This window comes from Triturus cristatus, chromosome 5_2, assembly GCF_964204655.1.
Source record: "Triturus cristatus chromosome 5_2, aTriCri1.1, whole genome shotgun sequence".
In the NCBI taxonomy this organism is placed as follows: domain Eukaryota; kingdom Metazoa; phylum Chordata; class Amphibia; order Caudata; family Salamandridae; genus Triturus; species Triturus cristatus.
The window spans coordinates 234,119,830-234,142,645 of NC_140588.1; the positions used below are offsets into that span (position 1 = coordinate 234,119,830).

Genomic DNA, 22,816 nt, shown 5'->3' on the forward strand with positions numbered 1-22,816 from the left:
GCTGCTTGTGTAATATGCACTTGCTATTACTTTTGCACTCTGTGCTGCTCTATGTATAATATCATGCCTCCTGTTCTCTAATTACATTTTGGTAAAGTACTTAGGGGAATATGTACATGGAAGTGGAGGAGAGAGGCGTTAGCCATCCTGGCTTAACGCCTTTCTCCTCCACTTCTGAAATGCAAGGCTGCACCATATTTACAAGAACGTGGTGCAGCCTTGCGTTTCCCCTTGCGATGGCGCTAAGTTTAGCAACTTAACACCAATTCAGGCAACCTTGCACCAGAGTGCAAGGGTGTCTGCCTGCAGGGGAGGATTGTTTATGTGTAGGAAGGTGTCCCTTTCGGCACATAAACAATCCTAAAATGGCATTCTGTCACATTCATGCGAGTTGCTTCATGCAGCACACTTGAAAGTGACAAAATGGCATTTTTGTAAAAGTTTGTTTATGTACAGGAAGGGACAACTTCAGGTAAAAAAACAAACAACGGAATTTTGCTTTTTCCATGTGTGCTGCGCAAGGCAGCACACATGGAAAAAGCAAATACCAGGAGAAATAATGCATTTCTCCTCGTTTCTCCATCTTAAGCCCAGTTTTTATCTGGCCCTAATTTTGGCGCTGCCTCCTATGTACCCCACCCTTGTACATAGGGGACAGCGTCAAAATGAATGGGTGTTGCGGTGGAACACCCACCGCAACACTCACTGCCCGCCCCTTTCACGCTAACCATAGCATGAAAGGGGGCGTTATGTACAAGGCAGCGTTAAGCCACGTTGGATGGCTTAACGCTGCCTTGTACATAAGGTACAGCCCCTATCGCCACCACAATGTCACAATAGGTGATGTGATGGCTATAGGGGCTTGTACATATGCCCCTTTGACTCCTAGTGGTTTTTAAACATGCTATTTAAAATTGTTAATAAATACAATAAATAAGTGTAACTGAGCAAACATATTTGTGCACAAAGTCATATTTGAGTGGAACAGATTGTAAAACCATATGTAACACTTAAATTGCTAATAAATTATTTTAATGATTAATAGATATATTACAAATGCATTCTCAGTGCATGAATATTCTGTGTTCAAAGAAAATACTTTATTGTTTGCTATTTTTTCTGGTGATTTAAACAAACATTTAAAAAAAATCCCATCATTGTTTTTTGAAAAGTGGAAAGAACATTTTTAATTAGTTTATGCCATGTTTGTCCTTGTGCAAATGCCCATCACTGCACTCCAAATCACACAAGCAGCAAATGCATTTACTCTGTATTTTTGAACCAGTGCAAGCTTTCTATACTGAGACTCAAGTATATTTTTGTCACTTTTGTTCGATATTTTAAGTAGTGAGGCAAAGACAAACGATAACAGAAGTAGATTTTTAGAACATAAATGATTAATTGCCATACCACCATAGTAGTGGTTCTTAAAGAGCAATTATTAGAAGTTAATCGTTGCTTGTGTGGCCTGAATTGTAAATGATTTGTTTGGGTCAATTTCAGGTTAAAGCAATAAAATGACACTGCCCATTCCAAAATAATTTGCAGGAATACGTATTTTGTTACAATGTCATCTTTAATGTACCAAAACGCACAAGCCTTTTTACTCAAAATGGATAAATACTGAGGTATAACTAGTTTAATAGAATCATGAAATTGGGCTACTAATGGAAACTGCTCAATAAAGTTGTGTCATGGTAGAAGTTTAAAGCAATATTGTATACAAATGTAAACATTTGTCAGGTTCGAAATGAATTGAGGTGTATTTTGACATGATAAATATTTATAAATGTATGTGTTATACATATATTTATAACAGTTTTTATTGTATCATATTGATGTTCTATTTTTGACAATTGACTTCGTCTAAATAGTAAAGAAAAATACAGTTTATATACATTGAAAGTATAAAAAGCACAGAACACATACAATAATACAAAAATGGAAAGACTTCTAGACAGTGAAAGGAGGCCCTCCTTCCAGCACCACTAAAAGACAAACCCAGTTTATGCAATGTTTATTGTAACAAACAAGTTCATTATTTGCAGTGGCCTATTCATATCTAAAGTCTACTTCTCATTTAATTGACCAAGTGAGATCAAGTTGTGTGACTGGAGCGTTTCACTGTGGAGGACAGAGAAAACTCCATCAATTGCACCAGCAGCCCTCTTGAGATGCAGGCAACTTTCACATTGCTGTCTTCTTTTCATTCTTTCACACAAGATGTTTAGTTTTTTCTAAATCGATATTTTAGAAGAGGCAATCAAGCTGATAGTGACAAGAATTTAGAAAGCATGAATGTAGAATTAGAACTAAAACTTAAAATCAAAAAAGTCTTATTTCTTTTGAAGAAAGATGAGAATGACATTGATTTGGCAGCATAAAAATAGCAATAATTTTGTAGCAATAGCTTTCAAAACTGTACTTTGAGATCATGTGTACTAATAATATACATTAAAATAAAATTAACATTGTGAACATACAATAATCATTCTATACAGGGTACAGAAATGGTTATCTTCTTCAAATCATTGGAAGTATATTTCTTAGTTAACAGCACATTCGACTAAAATTAAAAACTAATTCTGACATTATATTTGTCTAAAACTCTTTAAAGATTATTAAATACAGAAGCAGCTTCTTTAAGATTTATAGAAACCTACTCTATGTGAGCCAAATTGTACAGTTTAGGAGTCCATGTTTCAATTTGTGATTTACATGGTGACTTGTAGGTTCGCAATACAATATTTTGTATCTTCCTTGTTAGCCCCACAACGTCTGAAATTCTACTATGCATTTTTCAGTGGGTTATGTCTTCAAGATGAGATTGCACCATTAGCCAGCATTTTGTGCTGACAACTATTTCCTATTGAGATTCCACTGAGAAAAATAAATTGCACATAAATTGCACACAGTGCTTCTGTTGGACCTGAGCCTTTTTTTCTGGTCACCCCCAGATTTTTGCTTTCTGTTGTTGAACTTTTTTTTTTTACATGAGGACTCTGTCACCTTTTTCCCTTCAGTGGTAAAATGTTTGTGCTCTGTCCCTAAAAACACAGTACAAGTGGCAAATACCTAATTGCCACATTTAATTTACCTGGAAGTCCCTAGTAACTGACATCACCAGTACCCAGGACCTGTAAAGTAAATGCTATTAGTGGGCTGCAGCACTCATTGTGCCACTCACTGAAAGTAGCTCTGTAAAACATGCTTCAGACCTGCCACTGGAGCCTGTAATGCAGTTTTAAATTGCCATTTCGACCTAACAAAATAAACCTTTTTGCCAAGCCTAAGCTGTCCTTAATAATACCTATAAGTCATCTCTAAGTTAGGCCCTAAAGGCTCATAGAACAGGGAGCATTGTATTTAAAACTTAGGGCATGTGCACTTAAGTTTTATATGTCCTGACAGAAAAACTCCAAAAGTAATTTTTCACTGTTGGAAAGCCTATCTCTCCCATTAACTAACATTGGGTTACCCTCTTACATCTAATAAATACAAAATTAAGTTTGAGAGCGGATAGAGATATGTAGTTTACACTCAAACGAATTGTAATTTAAAATCCTCTTTAATAGTAAAGTCAGATTTTAAGTTAGAAATCTGACAATGACACTTTTAGAAAGTTGGTATTTTCTTATCCCGACCATTTGTGCCTTCTGCCAGTGTCCTGGATAACATGACAATCAATGGCTCTGCTGTTGGGGTTTATTGACTCCAGATAGTAACACAAAGGGAGCTTAGGTGTGGACAGGATGAGCCAATCTGGCAGGATAACTAGGAATGAGCTGTACCCACGCCTACTTACACTTCAAAAGGTTTTGACTCCTGCACACATAAAGAAACCTGACACCAGGCCTACCCTGCCCTTTTTCAACCCCAGACAGTTTGCAGCCTTGACAAGGTAAGGTGAAGAATTTTCCATAACAAGATGTGTAGGTAGGACAGTGAGTCCCCCACACAAAGGCTATCACCAGATATAAATATTGGATTGCCAGAGCTACTCACTAGAACACTGCTGGGTATGTGGAAGCTACAGAAGAAGGACCTGGGCTAGAGGACTGCACTGCTGTCTAAAGGACTTCATTGCCTTATGAGAATGTATTTGGACCTGCATTCCATCACCTCAGTCTATCTAGAGTAACTCCAAGTGTCAGCTGACTGACCTCTTGTGAGCTACAGGGACAAGCATTTCAAAGGCTTCCTTGCACCTGCCCAGCTGAGCTCTTACAACTGGACCTGCCTGAGCCCTGCTGGCCACTTCTGAAGTTGAATCCCTGATCCCCAAGAGATGCCTTACCAGGTGCTGGACCCTTGGCTGGCATCAGAATGTACTCCTCGTAAAGAAAATCTTGAAGTTTGGGCTCCCTGCAAGCACGAATGGGCCTGTTTGTGCCAAGAGTCTACCGCCCACAATGACCGCAAATGTGAATCTCCAGTGAGACCTGCTGTTCGTGTTGACAGTGTGACTGCCAGTGATGACTGGTAACTTGAGACCCACACTTCGCACTACGGAAATGACAGCCTGTGACGACAGCCAAAGTGTAACTACAGCAACGGCCATCTGGGATGTTTAACCTACAGCGGCGACTATCCATGACAACCGACCTTCTCTTCATGTTTCAGCAATGACCATCCAATACATGCAGAATGCTCCTCATGGCCTCCTCTAATGCAAACTGAACTCTTTGTGCCAGACTTTGAAGGTAACACTTAAGCTGTACTACCCTGGTCCCTGTATCGACCCGCGATCCATCACGGTCGGCCTGAACTGTTCTCCGGTCAACCGCAACCAGATGACCGTGATTGGCGCTTTGTGCTTCAAGACACTATTTTCACTAAATACTTAGAGATTGAATATCTCCAGATATAGTGATGGGGTTTTGTTGTTCTGGTATCATCTTGTTTATTAACATTTACTGTATTTTGCTAATTCCAACTTGCACAAATCCCACCATAAAGGAAGACACGCTCAATCCTGCATCACTCCTAAAGTGTGGCACAACCTCCTGCTAAGCATAAGAGCCTCCTCCTTACTTCTTGAATTCTTCAAGGAGCTAAGGACCCGGCTATTAGAGTAGTCCCCCTAGCTCAGCTCCAGGATACCATTCCGGATAACAGTGCACTCTACAAATTGGTTTGGGATTTTTCTTGTCTTCTGTTTTCACTTTATTACTGTTTGTGTGCTGAATAAATACTTTACACATTGCCTCTAAGTTAAGCCTGACTGATTTGTGCCATTCTATCAAAGGGTTCAGGACAGGTTAATTTGTTTAACTCATTTTTATTAGGTGGACCCGTCACATCATCACATACATGTATCTGTTATGCATGTAAAAGACAGAAACAGACAAACAGTGTAACAATAAGGAAACAAACCAAAGATGACTGGGTAAATATCCCCGCTGATCAGTAACCTACCTAATCGAGACACCTGTCCCAGAAATGTCAACAGATAGAATCAGCAATGGACTAAGTATATAGATACAGAGAGGCACAGTCGGGGTTAATGAAAGAGAAAATAAGTGTAAGCACAGGTTAATTTAGTGACTTTTGTGATTCACTCTGACAAGAATTCTGGTTGTTGCCTGTGTGGGGCTTCTACTCCCCTCAACCAAGAAACACATTTCTCACAGTTTACGTCAAGCATGGAGAACATTTTCAGGCATATCGTTTAATTTTCATGTTCTCACTTGATTCAAGCTTAGTCATGCTAGATGATCACACTATGAAAAATGATTGCTTAGTTTTGCTTCTATTTCAGTCTGTCACACATTTGGTCTTGTTTTAATGCCAACAAGCCTTGATTGTAAACAGAGACACTATACAAATGTTTGAAAATGTAACATAACATAAAGAACATTTTAAAGTTTTATAAGGAAAATGTCCCTCTCTTGGATATCCAGTGACTGTGTATGTAAATTTGGAGTCGCTATATTTGCTACTAATAGCATTATTATTGTGCTACAGAAGCATGGCATTTCATACTCATCTATTTGGTTTCTATGTAAGTTTTAAGTTCATTACCTATGCTTACACCTTTGGATTCCTGGTGTGGTGATGAGATCATTCACCAAAGAACTACTCAGCACCTCCTTAATGGGCCTATGTCTCAATAGATTTAATAACTCACAGGGATTGCAAAGTAGTCCACGGTGATTTCAAGCAGCCATGTGAGTGAAAATTGCTGCCTATCTGACACAAGAAGACACTTGCCATACTGATCAAGTATGGTCTGCAATGTCTGCAATGATTTCAAGAGAAGGGATTGTTCTCAAATTCTATAATTTTTCTGGTACTGTGCTATTTTGTCATGAGTGTTTTTACAAACATTCTTAACTAAAGTGAAGAGGTGAGGCACAGCTGCCAGGGCAGCTAACTCCGGAAAACAGGGGCTCGCGGTTTGATCACCAGTGGCAGGTCAGCCCAGCACCATGTGACTATAGGCAATAGTTCACTTAATCTTTTAGACGGCCCCCAGCGCCTTGACAACCTCAGGTAATTGTTTATGCTTTACAAAAACTGGATTTTTTTAACTAAGAGTCATGTGACAAATGCATTATGGTGGAGATATGTTTTCAAACTTTTGATGTTTCTTTTATACAAAGATACTCACATTTTGTTTTTAAATCATCCTGTCCCAGAAAAATCCCTATTAAAAATCAAATACTGAGAAATGTCTGCTGCTCAATAACAATACAGGGCATATTTTGAAAAATATATGAGAAATACATGAGAAAAAATGGGAACTTTAGTCCAGTATGTATCCTCTTATGTTGATTTCCAACTTAAGTGGAATTGACAAAAATCTTAGGGATTTCTCCTGAAAATATATGACGTGAAGATTTCCATGAGTCCCCCTTCTTTATATTTCATCTTGTGAACCGGTTTTTGAGTGAATCCAATTTCCTAATATGGCAGCAACATGTGTTTGTACTTTTAATTTTATTATTCACTTTACATTTTTTTGGACTAACTTCATGATCTTTTAAATGTTGTGGACGGCCTGCTGAAGGCTTTTGAAGCCTTACGAATTTATGAGTGTGTGATTTGGCTTGTGGGTATACCTTGTAATTTGCATGGCCTCAGCAGTGACAGTCCCTGCATACCCCACACTCTAAACATATCATGAAGAAACATTCATCATAAAGATACCTTTCTTATGATGTAATTAGCCATTATAATCCAAGTAATCCACTTATCCTCATTCTGCGATGCAAGATGTGGAACTTCAAAACAAAGGATCTGATTGCAGTCTTGGCAGATGGCCTATTGATCCACCTGGACAACGGAGTAAATGACTCTGTTGCCGTGGTGGAGGGACCACCCACCAGATTTATAAATGTCCATCAAGCTGGAGGTTATTTATAAAGCATTTGCAGGAACCTCTGTCACTTCGTTTTCTGTCAATGCATTTTTTTGTTTGGTGTAGAGTTCTGACAGCGGGAGAGATCCCTGTACTAAACAGGTTGCTATTTCTATTTTCAAAAAGAAAATCCCAAAACAGGATTTTCTTACTGAAAAAGAACAATACAATGCTCCCCTTGTCACAAGAGTCCTCTCCCATGCTGAGGGGAGCATTTAGCAGTTTTCCAGTGCTTTTCTAGAGGTGACTGGCAGTGAAATCTGACCTGTAATTCCACCCATCTGAATTAGGGTGGTGGAAAGACAAGCCAGCCTCTGACAGCCCTTACTTCGCATGACCATCGGAGAGGATTAATCACGGTGGAGACAGAGTAGACTCCACCATGATTAATCCAAATTCTACCCACATATAAATTTGAGGGGTGGACTGCATTCTCGTGGTAAGGATACTCCCTCACCATTGCGATGGAGTATCCTTACCGCCAAGAATTAGTCGGGCCCATAGTTTCTTTTTCCCATTTAGTTATACTAAAAGAGGATTTCGAAAAGTGCTCCTAAAAGACAAAGTCAAGTGATGGTGTTTAAGACATGCAGAGGTGTTATCTGCCTCTGTGCTCGTTAAAAGAAGTATATTATTCCTATATATTTTCTAGGAAACTATTCATGAAAAAAACAGCTGCCTATTATGCACAACTAACTGTTCTTTATAAATGGTAATGAATCATGCTGAATAGACTTAAAATACATTCAGCTTTGTTGAAAATCCTGAAAGCTATGTGCAAATGTCCAGGAAAGGTGTAGACATAATGACATACTTGCTGTAAAGAGCTCTAAAGATAAGGAATATTGGATTGCTACTCAGTAATCACACACACCCATATGCTGAAGTGCTGAGAAATCTGTAGCCTAAGGCTTAATTATAGATTGTAGTGTATTCTGGACAAATTCAGCCAATACACAAAAAAAAACACATACAAACTGATTGAGCATTAGTTTTCTGTTTGATGCCATATCCATTACAAGTTCTGTAACTAAAAATGAAATAAATAAATAGAAGGAGAGATTGATAAAAACATCTTTCAAAATGCCAAGAGTAGGACAACATATAGTAATCTGCAAAGCTAATTGGATCAAAAATGAAGAAAATAAGGTAAGGTAAATGGCAAAAGGCTTATGCGGTGCAGAGAACACTTAGCTAAAGTGAGAAAGAAATTACCTCCTCATTTATAAATATGATCTACCAAGCACTCTTTGAGTGAAAATGCTCTGGTGGTCCCTATTAACCATCCACTGGGTTCGTAGACCACAAGAGAAAGTTGCATCACCTAAACCTCCTTGACTCTAGATTCACATGGCTAATCTCAAGACTCATGGTGTAATGGGGATCTAAGTAAAGTAAAGCACAAGTATCACTTGTAATAAAAATGTAAACATCTATCTCAAAATGTTTTTACTCAACACTTTAACAGTAACCCTGGAATATTTAAATTTAACTATGGTGTAAATAGGATTCTAAATGGTATCAAAGGCAAAGTACATATACAGTTTGTTAACATCAGCAAAATAATGTAATACGCATAATACCAGACCAATGTACTCACTGAAACTTCTGTACAAGTATGGAATCTTTGTAAACGTTATGATTGCAATCATTTACAGACAATGACCAATACATTACAAGAATAAAGATTAAAATCCTCCTCCCAAAATGGAGTTACTTTGTTACAAGTCAGTAACATTTACTGAACTCGACCCTAGTGTTCATGAACATCAAAAATTAAACCAAAACTAAGAAAGAGCACTGCCAACAAACTATTTACCTGGTAAACGACAATAGAAGAGCACAAGGTGGGAGATTTAACAAAGGGCATTTAGTGAACCCAGGGAGGGAAGTCTATCTCCTGCATTTTAATAAGCTGCTTAAAATGTGGACACCTCCCTACTTAGCTACCCTAGTGGCACTGGATCAGTAACTCCACATTCTGGGGAGACCAAACTAAATGAAGATGTGGAGTAGATCATGTTCCAAAACACAGAAACAGTTGCAAAAAAGGCTTCTGTCAGGCCATTTAGGTCTCTCTCAATATAGCTAGCTTGTAAGCCAGGTGAATACTGTTACCATCACCAAAGAATTAGGATCAAATGAAGAGCAAAATAAAAAATAAAACTATGCCGGTCATGCAGAGACACAACTAAGCCCCCCTGCACTTGTTGCAGTAAATTTCTGTTCTCTTCTGTGGTAAATACCTCCAAGGATTTGAAGAAATGGTGTCTGCAGCTCTAAACTCCTGATATGGCCGGTGCCTTCTGTGTAGACAAGGTCAGCACCAAGGCAATTCGGCAGAGCTTCAGCACATGCTTTCAGGCACCTTGCTTTCCATGAAGAAAACAACAGAACACATTTCTGTGTTGTGATAGCGCCAACTGCAGATGACTCCTTTTACGTCCAGGTCCAGACATGTTTGACAAGCTAGAGCGGAACTCCATCTTAAACGTTCAATTTCAGCTATGCAATCAACTACTCACTGGGTAAACCAACTATTCACTGGAAATCAGAGCCAGTGCATTCTCTGGATTCCAAGTGCCTAATGAATCAAGCTGAGGTACAGTTTTCTCTTTAGAGACAAGTCTGGTTATGTCTTTTCACCAGAATGCATGACGTAGTCTCTATTTGAGTGTATATATCCGGGGACAACTTTCAAGGGACTGGTGCGGTGGGATCCTTGTGTATCAGCAGTTGCAAGATTGGTTCTGGACATTTAATAAACCCAGATTTGTTAGCTTTTATGATCACCCACTTTTGGACTTTTTACTGTGGGTGAATCTAACTACATGTGCTTCACCCACAGTAAGAACACTGTAAATCGACTGCATGTGTTTTCTGCCAGTGTCTGCCTTTTAGGATAAGGCAAAGGTAAGGGGCACTTGGCTGGTTACGCGTAAACACGTGTGCACATGTGTGTGCACATGTGTGCAGACTAGGCATATGAGACTATCGTCATGTACAGCCAGGAACTTCTTACAGGTAGTCTGGTGCATAGGGGACTCTGCAGGTTTAGATATTGCCCTGGGGAAAGCCTTATAATATTAGTGGCTACTCTAAACAAAAGTCTATATGATATACTTTTTTGGCTATAGAGAAACTTTATTATGCACATAGGGGGACACCTGTCAAAAAGTGTAGTTTTGCTTCCCTAAGTCCATCAAAATTAAAAAAATATGGCAAATCATGTGCACCAAGATTGATTACACCCCCAAACACATCTGTACATTTTATGGGTCATCCAGAAATGACATATTTCTCTGGCTAACCTCAGGAGCAGAGCCCAGGCTTTTTGTCACACTGCTAGGCCAAGTTAATTACATTTCCCCACAGCAGTGTGAACAAAGGCCACCCTACACAAAAGAAGTAATTAACAAGGCTTCCCTCAGCTTCTGTGGAAAAAGGGATGGGGATGAAAATCTACATCTGTTAATTACCTGCCACACTGTACCAGGGATGGCGACAGCATAAGCACACTTTACAAAGGGGGAAGCCAAGACAACTGTGAGCTTTGACGTGAAAGACCCTGGCAGTGATATCAGAGCTCAGGCCCCCAGAGCAGATGTAACCTATGACTCCTGGATGACATCATATTCAACTGTCCCAGGAAGCTGTGCTGGAGAGTTGGGACAGGGGTGTTGGGGTGATGTGTCACCGTAGGATTGGCCAGGGGTGCCTGGCTTCTAGAACCATCCACAGCCCTTCAAACAAATCTGTTACAAGGGAGAGCACGTTCTTTTTGAGCTGTTTGCTGCTGGACAATGGGATTGCAACAGCCATGGACAACAGGAAGGAGAAACCCGCTGATGCACAAAAGGACTAAGGACTCTGTCCCAGTTGACCCAGGACCAGTGGGTCTCTCAAAGGGCAAAGTCAGGACACAGAGGGCGACATGCAGGGCATGTGAAAATCAAAAACCTGGGTAGGACTGTGTGTGAGGCCCCATCGCCAGATCTCCACAGGCCTGATGATCTGAACCCTAGGACTGGTTTTTGTATCATGGTGGTCTGGGACCCCATCTCTGGGACCGCAACACCAAAACAGAAAGGTGAGCACTGTTGCCCCCCAGGAAGCAAAGAAAGGGGCCCGGGATACCAATTCCAGACCCCAACATCAAATGGAGCAGGTGAAGTGCTGCTGCATTCCCCTCAGCGGTGGTGGGCCTGTCCCCAACTCCCCATGGCAGCCTCTTGGGTGAGCAGGACATTCACCACAAATTAACTCCCTGGCCACAGGAACCGGCAGAGGAGAAGAGCTGCTGGCTCCCATGGCATCACAGTAGATGTTGCTTGTTCAAGGAGCCAACCACGGCAGCCAGCCTTCCCCAACAAATGGAGGAATACAAGGGGCCCAGGTGGGACAGAGCACCCCAAGATATAAAAGGAAATAGGAGGTACTCCCTTCCGCTTCGTGTCTCTCCCCAACTCAGCGGGTGAGATGCTACTTAAATATTCACTGTTCCTCACCCCAAAATGGCTTGCAAATATTTTCTCCTCTTTTGGTGAATAGTAATCCACACCATCTCCACTGAGTAGGCCTTGGACTGTTCTGCTTTGCAAGGCAAGTGAAACAACGGGGTGCTTGGTTCCTAATAAGTGGAAATTGTGGACCTATTACTTGTGCAGGCCTCACATCCTGTATAACTAACAACCTAATTTCCTTCAGTAGCAAAGGACAAAGAAGTGTGGATGCACTGTCCTCTGTGGACAGCATCAATCCTACATGCTTTCAACTGTTAATCTTAAAAAAATACAGGTAGTATTTAGATATGGTTATCTTAAAAATAGGCAAACGGACAGTGACAACAATGTACGTACGCTTCATTTATGTTCCAGTGATCACAATCGGCATTCCAAAAGGTTATGCTCATAATAATCACACACGTCTCAAACACATAATCAATAACAAACAATGAAGAGGATCCTGTCTTTCACAATCCTCTTAACTTAATTTACACAGGGAAGCATATAGGAAACTCCTTTGAGTACAGCAGATAAAAGACAAAGACATATAATCATGCAGCTATCAACCACGGCTTGTGCAGAGGAGGCTAAGACTGGCCTTTGTGATTACACTATTTGGACAACTGTGGGCCTCCCCATCTCAGTGCACTCCAAAGTGAGTCTCTTCAGAAATACGTATCCTCAGTTTGAAGGGTTCCCATGGATTAGGGACCCTACACACTAAAGCAGAACTGCAGTTCACCCATTAGGCACCACAAAATATTTCAGAATAGTACCACCATTGGGGTGGTTCTAGACTTTTATCAATACCAGTGGGTATCAAAGAAAAGCACTAAAAACTAAAGCCAACATGCAGGTAATCCAGTTTCAATGACTCCCACAAATCATATAAATAAATAAAGGTGCATACTACAATCCCGCAAGTGAAGTCATAGATACAGAAACCAGTTATTGGCCTTCATTATTAAGTAAAGCACAAAATCATCAAATCCAGTTTTTGAACTGAGCAATGTTCTCATTCCTGACAGGTAAGTATTCAGAAAAACAATTAGGTGTGGTGCAACTTTTAAAGTATCTTCACACATAAGTGAGGTCTTAGGTATGTTCCCACGCAGTGCTTCTTTTTGTCGAATTAAAAACAAACTTCCAATATGGCCGACTAGAGTAAGCACTATAGTGTTGTAACCATTTAAGCCCATACGGTGCCCTCTCTCCCCAATGCATCAAACACCTGACAATGCTGAGGTAAAGAAGACAGTGTAACCGTTTTTACTTTGGGACATGTATGGCTGGATTTCCCATATCACCTGATATAGCAATCACTGAAGCAACGCCTAAGCAGTTTTAAATTTTCTTTCTTCTAGATTTGCACAATCTAAGTTTGGTGACTAACCTCCAAGTAAGTAAAAGACACATTCAAACACCTTTATGATATAGATTTTCTCTAGGTTTACCAAAAGCACAGGGGAATGCGTTTGCTTAACACACCCGCAATGTATCATCATGGCTTCTTTTTACACCCAGTGAGTTTTCTCGGCAATGAAACACTGAAAATTGAAACAATGGGCATTGAGTTCACTGATAAATAAATTCCTCACTAGCATTTGTATATCATAAACCATAGTGTTTCCATATGAGACTCCGTGTTAAGCCACCATAACTATGTGGCAAGTACCCTTACACCATTGCTTTTGCTTTAGGTAGACTAAAGCTCTGGTGGATAACTGTGTTTCATTTGCCCGTAATGTATCATGGGCATTGAGTTCACTGCTAAGCCAATGCTTTGCTATCATTTGTATTCCCAAAAAATATAATTTTTTATGATATCGAGTTACAATGTTAAGCCACAATAAACGTAGCCACGATTAGCCATTCCTTTGTTATCAGGAAAATACATTAAGCTATGACAACTCCAAAACAATGTGTGCATATAAAGCCAATAACTGATTTTAGATCATCATTATTATTTCATAAATGACAGTTACAGTGAAGCCCATACTAATGAGCTTCTGCAGTCTCTGCTGCCTTATTAAACACCATGTATCCCATATGCTTTGTTTACATATGACCATAAAACTAAGTGGGATACTATTGTAGCAAGTAAACACTGCTCTTAGAACTCTAAACACATTTCCTAATAATGATGTATTTCTCTAGGTTTTTGTCTATGTGCGGAATTTCCAGCAATAATTGCCCTGTGCATCTCAACACCACTGAACATCACTAAGTGTGTCCCGAGACGGCAATTCTTATGTTAGTACCCCATAAGTTGTTGTCCCAGAGGTTTGTGATACTCCAGGGTTCCCACTCTAATATATTAGTGTAATCCTTGGTTTTATTCATACAGAGAGCACTGAACCGCTCAGAATTCTAAACTAAATGACTTTTGAGCATTGGACCTTATCAGTCCTAGCCAAATACCAACCTGTTGGCCTCATAGTAAGCATAACTGTACTCTTTACACAACAATATAATATGCAATATATATGGGCTGGTGTAGTCTGATGAAGGTGTTCTAATTCATTTTCTTATTCATTTTCTTGGCTATTGCTCTGAAAACTAAAATGCTATGCACCATAAGGTCTTTCTCCTGGCTCCCTTCAAAATGTTGCTCTGATCACTCTTACATACTGGGCACAATTATTATCTATCATGAGAAATGTATAGATAACTCAGTTTTAATGAACTATAAATATGGTGACGGTCTTCTATCCTCACGTACTTTCGAGCAATCTCTGCTCGTTTCACTGCAGGTGTATATTTTAAAGGTTAAAGCTTGATGAGATTCTTCTAAGTTAGTCCTGTTCCCTTTTTTAATATTTATATGGGGGTCCTTCATCTTCATTAAAAGACACAGTCCTGAAGATGGTCTCACAGATGTGCAACAACTGAGACTGAAAAGTCGACGCATAACCCAACTTTCTTTTTAAATACTGTTAACACCTACGAAGAGTCTTGTATTTTTTTAAAACAATCTCTAGTTGTATGTCTGAAAGTGAGCATAATGTACATCAACATATGTTATATAAGACTAAAAATACATTGTAAAAAACATTGTCAATGTACAATGATATTTATGTTTTGTACCCCTGTGATTATTTGTTTAAATATAATTTTTTCTCATATAAATCTGAAAACACATACACCCGCATCTCAGATTGATTTCTTTTTTTCTAATTACTTTATATAGCTCAAATAATCTTCAGTTGATTTGAGATGTAATTTCTAGGCATCATAAATGAATAATAAATCAACTATAAAGATTGGTTTTAGGTAAATCCCTCGTTGGCATCTGTGCCTACCTATCTTTTTTGTCGAATGGCATAATTTTGTCATGGTTCTGAAAGTTTTATGAGAGCTGGTTTTCTTTTTGTTGAATACATGTTGTTTAGGGCTAAACAAGAATTTGGTGTATTAAAAATGCTGTTGATGAAGTTTCACAATTTTAGATGTATAAATTGAGCAATCCCTCTTGAACACAACTTTAAAGGGTTGACAATTGTTTCCAGTAAATTGAAAGTTGTATTTTTAGTTATGTAAGGCCAGGCAATATTCACCAACTCATATGGACAGACTCAGAGTTTGGACAGTGGATTTTCCAATCACCCTTGCAACAAATTTCTCTCCTCTGTCAATTCTTCACAGAATAATTTTCCGATTTTAGATTTTAGATTTCTCTGCAAGTCAGTGGATCTTTCTCTACTAAAGTGCCGGTGTCTGCCACTGGAGGAGCCACTTGAATGGAAAAACATTTTTAAATACTTTTGAACAATGCATATCACTGTTGGTTAACCAAAAATGTGGACATAAAGAAGTGGGTGATCTATTGCTTGTTGGGGATATAATATTTAACCTTTCATGAATTTCTCCCTGTTCCCATGGTGGATTGCCATGGAGGGGAACTTCCCCAAACAAGTACGTGGATATGCCATTCTAGATCATTCAATAGGTACCTCTGTGCTTCAGGGGACCTGTTGACTGACATGAAGTAAGTTTCTTCACGTAAATACCCACCATCTACTGAATTCTAAGTAGGGCAAGTTTCCGCAGGACACACATACAGCAAAATTGCCATTAAAAAAATTATTTTACTGTTTCTTTTTCCAAATATTAACAAACAAAAATAGTACCCCATCGGGTAACACAGCTCTTGTGCATGATTGAGAGAAGAAAGGTGACGATCTGTTTCCATGGTTCCCTTGAGGACTAGAGGGTCATGTTCTGGGTTGCCAAAATCATCTGCTTCTCTAGTAAGGTTAGGAGTTCAGATGAGGCACTGTGAGCTAGCCAGGATTAGGGCCAAAAGATACTGATGTTGTAGATAGACTGGGGGCTTATTTACAAGCCCCTTCCACTGCCGCTGAGTCACTTTTTTGATGCAGCGGCAGTGCAATCAGTGCGCCACACTGCTCCATATATACAAACTGACTCATTGGGTTCAATGCATCAGATTGTAGAGCCCTGTTTCAGATTTTACCTGCACCAGGTATAATGTATGCAGGGTAGGCATTCCCACGGAAATGCCCCGTAGAAGTGACGCAGTGAAATTTACAACATTTCACTGCATCACTCTACGACTTGACTGCATCAAAATCCCTATGTCTGCTCAGGCCAGGTGTAAGGATTGATGTAGGGCTTTTACAATGGGATGCACCAATGTGTTCTGATGCATTTCTTGAGTTGCATCAGTTTATCAACCAAATCCAGCAATACGTGGCTTTTGCGCCAATAGATGTGTCCGAATTTCTGATGCATCTGTTTATCCTTGTACAATGGAGTCCTGTATTGTAAATACAGCGCATCAATGGTGTCGTAAGGGCATTTCACGCAGGTGCAAGGAAACTGACGCATCTATAAGTTTCTTGTAAATAAGACCCTGAGTCCCAACATTCTGGTGTTATATCATCCCAAAGCATAGTGCTGCTTACCAGAAGAATCCCTGCAACATGGTTCTACCAACGATTGCCAAAAAACAAAGAAGGGAGTGAAGAGGTATAATAAGTCGTGGACTTGGCCTCCTCTACAAGTAATAAAAAAACAAAGGGTGTCCACTCTCAATTCCAAAGAACCATGCTATCCTTACAAACATTGACTAAACCCAAGAGAACCATTCGGTTTCTAGCATGGGAGAAACGATATGTGTTCTAAAATAACCCTCACCCACCAAAAGGTCCCTTAGTGGCATGCTTCATCATCAGGTTCTTCCCGCCCCCCTGCTGGACGGGGCGTGCTATGACCTACGGATACATAGGAGCACTTTCAAGTGAAGTGAAATAATGTGTTTGATGTGAGAGGGGAAGGGTCAGAAGATAAGTGAGTGAAAAAATACCAGGCTACCAAAGATTGGTCAGGTATTTGTTTCACAGGTCTCCTGAGCAGTAATTGTGCCTGTCCATAGTGCCCTTAAACCTCCTTCAGAGATGTCTGTGTTGTTAGGGATTAATCGTCCACAGCATTTTAGAAAGAACCTAATTCGATATTGAATCATTAAAAGAATTGCCCATATTAGTTTGGGCACTTTCTTTCTATTACAGTTTTATTAGTGGCAGCACAATAACTTCTAACAATAGCTGACAATTGCAGGCCTTTAAATTTACATGGCCTTGGCTATGCAGGCAGTGACAAAATCTTCATGGTTGAAGCCCACGATGTCTATCATTTAGAAGTCTTTCATTCTTGTGTTAATTTTCCAGCTGTGGATGCTAATACAGGAACATGTCATGAACACACTAACGTTGCACCACTACAACAATACAGTGTGTATCAGCTCTTAGAAATTCATCTGTCTAACTGGAAACATCTAAATTGGTTCTGAGGTGCCCTAACACACGTACTTACTCATGTACACATGGGTCCACTTAGTAATGAATGGGCCACCTACTCAGCCTTAGGTGGTTATACACCATTCCCTAATTTGCTAAATATAAATGCTAATGAGCTAGTGCAGTTATAAAATGGTCTAGTTAGACTATATAGATGCTTAACTCAATTTGTTTTGTGCACCTGGATGGCTGTCCCAGTAAGGGCAACCACGGTTGCCAACAATGCTTACAATACATTCTGTAGTTATTATGGATAATATTAAAACAAACCATGAGGAAATTCATTTTGGATAGTCCAAAAAATTGATCAAATTGAAGCCATGTTTCCCCTTATGGGACCACAAGACAAGTACAGAATATTGACTATGTGATTACTCCATGGGATTGTACCTCAAATAGGTGATTGTGACACTTGGGGCAAAGTGTTTACTGCAGTCTTTACCATCATGCATGGTACTCCATATATTTCAGTCTTACCAGATGTGTTAAAACAAATACAAAATGAAAATGGGGCAGCTTCTGCCCTGGATTAGGAGATGAAATTAGTGGGAAACTTTCCTGTGGTATTCTCAATGGTTCTGTCAAACATTTAAGGTGAAGCAGCATCTTTGGCTATACACCAGTGGCTCAAGCAGGTTGCACCAGTCAAGCAGGAATGTAAGCTACCTATAAGTATTGCTGAAGTATATACTTCCGTAGGTCGCAATAATTTGGGAGCCAGACCCACTAAACCACATCTTGGCAAGCCTGGTTCTGAGAAGGACACTGCTAAGCAGGACCCAGAGTTTGCTAAAAACCGATGGGTCAAACCAAAACCTAAAGAAAAAGCTAGGTCTCAAGGACTTTTTCCGCCACCTGAGCTCTCTGAATTGATAGGCATCAGCTTTCTGATACACATCCTTCTTGTTCCTTTTAGAACTCAGCTGAAAAACAATAAAAGAGAGGAGGGCATTCTGAGCATAAGCAGGAAGAGTAAGTGAAACTGAAAAGGAACTCACAATGCTTGTCTGACGTAAAGCTAAAGAAGGAGGAGAAACCTCTGCGATTTATGCGAGTATGTTGTATGGTGAATTAAGCATGGAGGCACTTTATTGACCTGGATCCAAAACAGTGGAGTAATGTAATGATGATAGGTAAGCACAGAGGTATTTTATTAGCCATCTAAATGGCCACTGATTCTATGGTAATCATTGACAAATGAAATGCTATTTTTAAGATGCATTTATGTGGTATCAACTGCATGTTATCCCTAAATCATCACAATATTTGTAGCATAATTGCTGAAATTGATGAAATTTGAGTAGGCTCTGCTTTTATATTTTTATTAAACGTATCTTATAAACTAATGTGCATATGGTTTCCATGTTGTAACGGTTGTAATGATTTTTTATTAATCAGACAATAAAGACGTATCATTGTTATTATTACTCTGCAATTTAAGCCCTAATCAGAAAAAGAAAGTTTTCCCTATTGCTGAAAAATATGCCATAAACACGGAGAACTCTCCTCCTGAACTGGAGGTGGGCAGTGACTCTCTTTCACAGCGCAGCAGAAGTCACTATAGTGTGCCGAAATATCTGGCAAGGAAAGCAAATGATCAATATACTACAATTGAAACTCCAGACAGGCGTTTAGCCCCCCCCCCCTCACCATATAGCTCATTTAATTTGGATATTCAAATAGAGGGTAATGTGCAGTGCACCATTTGGGGTATATTCTGGGAAAATTTTACATTTTCATACTGCATTCTCTTAGCAGAGTTCGATTGGCACCCGGAGTTTGTGCGAACATACCCACAAGGTGAAGATGTAATAATGCCATCATTTTCTGCGCTTGTCCCTGATGAGGTCAAACAAGTCGATGCTACAGAATCGGCTCTTGCATCAGCCCCAGCTTTACATTGCAATCATGTCAGAAGGCATAAGGACTCTCCTTATCAGATAATACCCACACGGTTCAGCCCAGAAGTGCAATCACAGTACCAAATTAAATGCGATGCGAAAGCACCTGTTAGAGAAATACTCTAAATATAGAAGAGGGACTATGATTCTTGATAAAAGAGAAGAATCACTCGGCCGAGGATTTCGTCTGGACTTTCATTGACAAACCTAACCTCAACATGAACATGGGTAACCCAGAAAGGGCCTTGTTCAGAAGAGAACAAAAATGGATTTACAGGGTTCGCAGCCACTCCAGGGGGTTGAATGATGACATCCCCTGGAACAGTCTCCAAAATGTATAATCTACACGTATCACCATAGAGGACTGTTGTTGAACTACGTGCGGACATCTATAGACACATTCTCTCTTTCCAAAGGGTATACATGATGTAGGATGGGACGCATTTACCACTCTCTTCCCTCCATTGAGTAGCAAATGAATAGCTATCCCTTTATCTTCACCCTCCTTCAAGCCGAATACATAAACTCGGCGCGCACCACTAAGACTGGCTTTAAAATTTTACATTAAGGGGCACAGTGTGCACATAAATGAGGGAATGAGCCCTTTATAGAATTTATTAAAAAATATATATATATATATAATATTATTCCACTCCTTAAATGGTAAGCAGTAATAACTCCCGGGTGAATTCACTCAACGTGGCTTGCCCGCCCGGCACCTCCAACCTTATGATAAAAATTGTGATAGAGATAAGTGCTCTAGTTTATACACACTCCTGGGTGACAGCGGTCACATGGGGTGTTGACGCAAATGTGGGCGGAGCCAGATTCAGTCATCAGGAGCCCCGGTAGCACCGCAATGCATTTCTACGCGGTGCCGGGAGAGACAAAGAGTGTCGGGCCACAGCTCACCTTGACGAAGTAAGTGGGGGTATATCAGGGACTCATTATGACAGGACTCATTCATTTTTTGTGAAACCGCATTCTTGGTAACCCAGACTTAAACTACACTCACGGTTACAATGTGGTCCTCTCAATCAATACGGCATCCATTCCTCTCCGGAGGTGGTGGGACAGACCGCACCGTCTTTGTTTTTTTGACCCGGGGCACAGGAAGCCACGCACGAGATTTCGTTGAGTCTAACTGAACACAGCCTATTTATTAATATTGCTTTGTGTTTAACCTTTTCTCGTCCCCATATCTAACAGAGTGTGACTATATAGAGCTGTCCTCACTCCCCCGCCAGTTCAAGTCTAGATTTTAAATGAACTCAGTAAGCATTACATGTAGGCCATTGATGGTTACAGTGTGTCTCCCAGCATTTGATGCCCACAAACCTACTTTTGAGTTTTTCTGAACAGCATGATATTACCTAAAACCTCGTGTGTATGATTTGTGTATATACGACAAGTGGGATTGACTTGAGGACAAAACGCCGCAGGGCAACTTCACTTAGGGCCTGGGTGGATATTGTCACATACGGAATGATGTATCAAGGGTTTGGGGGTGAAACACCGCAATTTTTGTACTATATGTTGCACGAAGGGCACAGCACTTAGCACTTTACCTGTTTTTATTTATCAATTCTTTTACAGGTTCCTCTCGAAGAGCAAGGGGTTCTACCACTTTCCAGATGAGCAGTGACTCAGTAGGGTGACTTTTCCTTTACTCCTGGATTTCAAGGAGGTAGGGTTAGTATCTAGGGATCATATTGTTGAGAGTCCTGGTGAAAGCCGGGGTTGTACATTTTGCCAGCTGAAACATGTCGGCGGTTTTGCAGAGAGGAGGGGTTGGTGTCTCATTATAAGCTCCCCAACCCAGCATCCACAAGTCCATTTTTAAGCTGGACAGGGTACACAGAATTAAAATTACCATAGGGACTACCTGATACCAGTTTTATACCACTATATCTGCACATTTTTTCACTTGTGATCCCACTTTTTTCATTTCATTTTATGTTGTATTGTCTTCCCCCTCCCTATTGCTCCACCTCAAGCGTTGGTCTGCGCGGAGGTGTGTTAGCAGCCCTATGATGAAGCATGACACAGCTTGCTGTGTGTGAGGGCAGTTTTAATCACTCTTGTGTGCTTCTCCCACACTCACACTCTATCATCAAGAATCCTTGTCCCTCTTCTATATTGTGATTAAGGTATTATGCGGGAGGTCGAGGAGGGACGTTCTCCTCTCACCCCTCATTCTTGTGTGAATCTAACCAAAGCGTGGCCGCGGAGCCACAGGGGTTATTTAAAGTGACCCTTGTCCACTGCCATACCAAATTGGGTATAACCCAGGCGGGATTTCCGCCTTGGGATCATGGCAGAAGAACAGGGTTTGGCGTTTGGGGAGGATGCAGCTGCAGAAATCCTCAGGGGGCCATTGTTGCTCAGAGACACAACCATCAATCAGGTCCTGACCCAGAGAAAAGGATGGGACACACTCCTTGAGTTAAAAATATACCATGTTGAAACCATCTTACATGGGGCAATCCTAACGCAATACTTAAGAGGAAATGAGGCACCAAGGGGACTTTTAGTGACAAATGAACCCCTGATTTTCCTGGAAGACCCCGTCTTCCAGAAAGATTGGTCCCTGATAGCCTGGAATTTTACGAGGGATTGGCTGATTCTTATCATCAATATAGCGAAAAGAACAGCCGATGCCCTCTACATCAAAATCCAAGCTAACGAACAGGGGATCAGGACTAGTATCTTATCAGCCACCTTCAAAAAGAAATTGGAGGAAATAAACAATGACATCGCGGACCACAAAAACTACCTATCAAGATCAAAAGTACATAAACTCCAGAAGGACTTGAAGAAATTCTCAAGGGAAAGAGTCTACCCCTACATTACGGATGAGTACATCCAGAAAAAGATGGATGATATGAAGAAGGGCCAGAGTAGGGAGGGTAGAGCATCAGACAGAACAAGCACAAGCAGTGAGGACAGTAACTATGAAAGGAAGCCCCGCAGAAGGGGGAGAGGTAGAGGTTTCTTTGCAGGGCCCCATCCTCAGTTCACCACAGCCTACCCCCACAACCCAAATAACAACTTTGGTTGGCCCCCACTATACCAACAACAATTCCCAGGAATGCAGGGAGGCCCAATGAGACAATTCCCCCAGATGCCCAATCCTTTTTTAGGGAGAGGCCGAGGGAGAGGCAGGGGCAAACAGAAGGGAGCGACAGGGATACAGTTGGAGGAGTTGGAACAGAGAGTCACCAG

At 40.5% G+C, this 22,816-nt stretch overlaps 1 protein-coding gene across 1 annotated transcript in view; it reads right to left on the bottom strand.

The window, feature by feature from the left end:
* The window catches only part of LOC146822832 (cadherin-10-like), a 919,004-nt gene that overhangs the window by 88,882 nt on the left and 807,306 nt on the right, over positions 1-22,816 (bottom strand). The window lies entirely within an intron of this gene.